This window comes from Calonectris borealis, unplaced genomic scaffold, assembly GCF_964195595.1.
Source record: "Calonectris borealis unplaced genomic scaffold, bCalBor7.hap1.2 HAP1_SCAFFOLD_33, whole genome shotgun sequence".
Taxonomy (NCBI): domain Eukaryota; kingdom Metazoa; phylum Chordata; class Aves; order Procellariiformes; family Procellariidae; genus Calonectris; species Calonectris borealis.
In genome coordinates this window covers 5001-9921 of record NW_027441449.1, presented here as the reverse complement: position 1 = coordinate 9921, position 4921 = coordinate 5001, and the positions used below count along the sequence as shown (strand labels likewise).

At 45.5% G+C, this 4921-nt stretch overlaps 1 long non-coding RNA gene across 1 annotated transcript; it reads left to right on the top strand.

Moving 5' to 3' along the window:
- The first annotated feature begins 232 nt into the window (after positions 1-232).
- LOC142076138 (uncharacterized) lies at positions 233-3796 on the top strand. Its single transcript, XR_012671123.1, has 3 exons — positions 233-573; positions 2623-2866; positions 3681-3796. It is a non-coding gene; the product is annotated as an uncharacterized LOC142076138 (long non-coding RNA).
- Positions 3797-4921: the final 1125 nt, after the last annotated feature.

Genomic DNA, 4921 nt, shown 5'->3' with positions numbered 1-4921 from the left:
ATCCCCCTCTACTCGGCGCTCACCAGGTCACACCTGGAATACTGTGTGTGGTGTTGGTCCCCATTATACAAAAAAAGATGTGAACAGGCTGGAGAGGGTCCAGAGAAGGGCCACAAATATGATCAAAAGACTGTGAACCCTGATACATGAGGAAAGGCTGAGAGACTTGTGTGTAGTCTTGAGAAAAGAAGGCTTAGGGGAGACCTCATCACCATGTTCCGGTAGGTAAATCGTGGTTACAGAGATGATGGAGACTCCCCTTTTACAAGGAGTCACATGGAAAAGATGAGTGGTAATGGGTACAAGTTACTCTTGAGGAGATTCCGATTGGACACAAGAGGAAAACTTTTCACAATGAGAACAATCAGCCATTGGGATAATCTCCCCAGGGAAGCGGCAGATTCCCCAACATCGGACACTTGTAAGATTTGGCCAGACGGGGTGCTGGGCTATCTCGTCTAGACCGTGCTTTTGCCAAGAAAGGCTGGACCGGATGATCCTTGAGGTCCCTTGCAACTTGGTATTCTGTGATTCTGTGATTAAAGCGCGTCAGCCTTTGGTGTTGGAGGGAAGGTGAGTCTTGTTGGTTGTATGACTGCATAATGTTGTGGGTTTTTTTTCCCAAAGATGCAAAGCAATGAGGCAAGTGGGATATGGGCGTGGGAGTTGACTCAGGCAAGTTGAGCAATGACTCGTGGGCTGAAGTAGCAGTTACTTTTCAGGTGTGTATTGTCGGTGAAGTTATAAGCTTTACCTGCTGTTTGGGCTTTACAGGTGGTACACAAGCTTCAACATGGCAGCCCCAAATGATGGGGGCTGGGTGTGCAGGTAAAGGCCAAGGTAAAGGTGGGGAAGATGAGAATTGCTGCAGGCAGGCTGTGCTTTTAGTTTGGGTTTTTCCACATGCCGCAGGTAGCCTCAGAGGGGCATAGCTGCCCACTGAGAAGCGGTCGGAGAAGGTGAGGAGGTTGTCGGCTGGGTCACCATTTAATAAGCAAGTATGACATGGCATCTCGGTTAACCATTTACCTTTTGGTTTTGCGGGAGCTGTGCTGGCGAGGAGGAGCGTGGGGCTGGTGATTTCGCCCAAGCGCAACGGTAACTTTGTGTCTCTTGACATCTTGGGTGCGACGAGTGACAGTTGCAGCATCTGACTTTGGAATTAGTGTGGAGCAGGTAAGCAGAGCACTATGGTGCTTTTGAGGAGGAGGCTAGTGTGATGCTGAATACTAGTACTCTTGTGGTTTGGTGGGGTTTTTTTTGGTGTGGGTGTGGCTTTTTTTTTTGCATATAAAGAGGAACCAGGTGAGTGCAGCAACATCCTAGTTAGTGTTTTGGGTTTGTTTTCTTTTTTTTTTTTTAAGATGGATTGAGATCCCTGGCCCTCTGAAAACTAAGTTGAGGGACCAGGGCTGGGGAGGGAACAAGGTTGGGAATTGCAGGAAGGAGTTATGAAGTTAGCGTAGGGGAGAGAACTGTCCAGCAACAGTCCCTTTTGGGAAGGTGTAAAGGGAGCGGGTTATTCTTCAGCATGATGCTGGTGTGTGCCGGGCTTGGCAGTTCCAGCCTGCGTCTGTGGTGTTGTGTAGTTTCTGAGGACTCTCTTCTGTGTCTTCTACCGTAGTTTTCTCAGGCCTTGATGTCTCCATAGCTCTTTAAGATCAGCAGGCGCCTCGGTAGCCCTCCCCAGGGTCTCAAATGCATTGTCTCATCAGCATAGTGCCTGTTGAGCCCTTCTTATCTTGCCGTTGTAGCTTCAAGCATGGACATGCCTGGTCAGCGTTGCATCATAGATGTTTCTGAGGGGTATCTCTTGCGGCGGTGAGCCAGGTGGTGCCAGCAGCTCTGCTCTCAGGAGTTCTGTTTCCACAGTTGTCTTTAGAGGTTTCACCCCCGTGTCCTTAACGGTCTTAAAGCCCAGCTTCTCATGCATCCATCGTTCTGGGTTTGATGGTAGTTTTCTCTCATGGGCTGTGGCAGTTGACTCTCTTTCCTGGGGCGCTATAGAGCATTTGTTCCATTGTGGCACCTTAGGGCTTCTGTGCTGGAGGCATCTTCCCTACGGCAGTCATTCTCGCTTGTGGTCTTCTCGTGTCTCACGATCACATTGTGGCGTCTGCGTGCAGTCTCTGTCTGTGTGTCAGGGTTGGAGCTGCGCTGCCTGGGAGCGTAGCAATAATAAATATATTATAGCTTTATGGTGATATGGTTATATGTTGATCTGGCCAGATTCTTTAGGCAAAGACTGTACAGTCCATCTCTGGGCAAGTAGCTCTAGAGAGCGGCCACAGTTACTTTCGTTGTGTTTTGTGGGTGCTAGAGGCTGCACTCTGGCCTCTTGGGAGTGGCAGTTTGCAAGGTAGTCGAGTGGACTGTATCTTGAACTTGCCTTAACTTGTCTATGTAGGGCTTAATATCTGGTGTGGTTTTTTTTCCATCTGCAGTTAGAAGGCATATGCAAAACAAGACAGGCTTTTAGTCATGTCAAGCTATCGGTCAGCATCCAGGTGACTTGCTTTACATGCTTTGATTAGCACAGGCTGTTTGGATGGAGGTTGTCTGGGATGTTTTTTTGTATAGCCAGTAGGTATTGCTAAGCAGGGTGTACAGTCCCTTTTGTAGTTTTTTGCAGGTGCCCCAGGGTGATTTGGATCCGTGGAGAAAATTCTCGAGCGCATCTTGCCAGAGCGTCCAAATTAAGTGAAGAAGGAGCAGGCCCGGTGAATGTAGCGAAGCGTCTTCCTCGGCTTGCTGTTAAGAAGGCTGAAACTTTGGAGTTGTACGGAACGGCAACGTTGCTTTGAAGTGTGTGGCGAGACAGTTCCGGGGATGGGTCTAGAATGGGGGCAATATGCCATCGTGGCAGGTGGGTGGTGAAACAATGGTGTTTTGAGTGAGGGGTGAAGCAAGTGGTTGTTGAATGAGTGTTAGTTTTTCAATGTGCCTAATCTTGTATGTGTGAAGTATTTTATCGCAGGTTGTATTTAATGTTGAGAGTAGTATTTTTTTTTTTTAAATTATAATAAAAAAAAAACCCCGGCTGGGGGATTTTTCTTTTTTTTACCCCCCCAGCTGGGGTTTTTTTTCCCCCGGTCCCGGCTGCTCTGCAAGGTGACGTTCATCGCCAATGTCTGGGCAGACGTCAGGCTTGGGCCGGGGTTTTTGCAGGCAGGGTGATTTTTGAGGCCTCTGGGAATGCTGTTCCTGGGGAGCGGCGCAGACACGGGGTGATGTCCCATTGTGGCAGGCTGGTCGCAGAATGGATCGGCAAGAGTGAGGGGTAGCTTGTGTGGTAGCTGAATGAGCGGTGTGTTTTGAATGTATATAACCTTGTTTCATTATGTGGTGTTTTTTTATGTTTCTTTGCAGGTTGTGTGTGGAGTTGAGTGGTTTTTTTGTGTTCAGAGAGTTACAAAAAAAATTATATTAAAACCTAGACAAGGGATTTCCACACCACCCCTCCTGCCCCCCCGTCTAGGGGTGTGTATGTTGGGTGTGTGTGTTGTGTTCCCCCCCTGCCCCGGTCCCAGCAACTCTGTAAGGGAGTTGATTGCCAATGTTTGGGTGGAGGTTGGGCTCGGGCTGAAGTTTTTGCAGAGAGGGTGGTTTTTTCAAGGCCTCTGGGAACACCATTCCTGGGGAGCGCTGTGCTGGAATGTGGCATTTGCCTGTCATTGCAGGGAGGTATGTTGTGTAGCGAATGGTCATGGGAAGATGATTGATGATCTTGCAGTTGAAGGGTGTGGGGAAATTGGAGCAGGTTGTCAGTGTTGAAGAGGACCAGCTTGTGAAGCAGGTGGGCTAAACTTTATTGTTTACTGTTAGGATTGTAAATTCTTTTGAGGGGCTTTGTAGTTTCTGATGTAATGACACTTTATGATTTTTTTTTTTTATTTTTGTGCGCAAGCACAGAAGTAGGGCGCCCATTGAGATGAGCGGAGCTCGGTCACTTTCTGCCTAGGAATCCCAATTGTGGAGACGATGTCGCCTCGAAGAGGCAAACAGAGATGTAAAGCAATAGACTGAGAATGTAATGGGAGGGAGAAACGTGGAAAAGACTACTAGGTATAGAATCACAGGCACTAAATACTTGCGCCGACTGTAAAGGTAATGATGAATTTTTAGAGGTCAAATGCATTTCAAAGAGTGAATTTCAAAGAGTGAGAAGTGAATAAATGTAATTGTAGCAAGTATTTGATCAACCTGAGAGTAATTTTTGTCTCTGTAGTACAAGTATATTGTAGAATTGAAATGTAAAAAATAATATGGGAAAATCTACTGGAATTAGCAATGGACCAATTTTAAATTGAAAATTATAAAAACAAAATACAGGCAGTAATGTATCCCTATTGGAATCACAGTAAAAACTGAAATAACAAATGAAAGTACAAAACTAAGTGGGTGTTGTTAATACCTATTAACCAAAATTGCCAATTGGAGGGTGGTGGTGGTGGTGGTGGTGGGGAATTGTTACAGGCATTGACAGCTCTTGCTTGAGGACTATTATGGCAATAATGTTTGTATGTGATAATTTAAATGAGAATTAGTCATTAGAGGGAGAGTTGTCAATACCTATAGATAAATGTAGCTATTGACAGGTTAAAAGAAAGCATGTGCATTACTGGCTCCTAAGTATATTTAAACTATTAGTAATTGTGTAAAGTTTTTTAATTACTTTGAGTAGTTTTAAAGAAATGTAGAATACTACTTCGGCATAAATGATGTGCAATTGAAACACTGATCTTAGTAAGACACTAGCAGGCATGAATTGTATCTGAGTAGTATCATAAGGAAAATATCAAACTAGGCAGTAAAGATGGAATGGTAATATGGCTGTGTTCAATTACCTTAATTGCAGAAAGAGCTAATTATGGTAGTTAAACCACTCCTTAATAGGGTTCTAAGGTATCTTAAAAGAAAA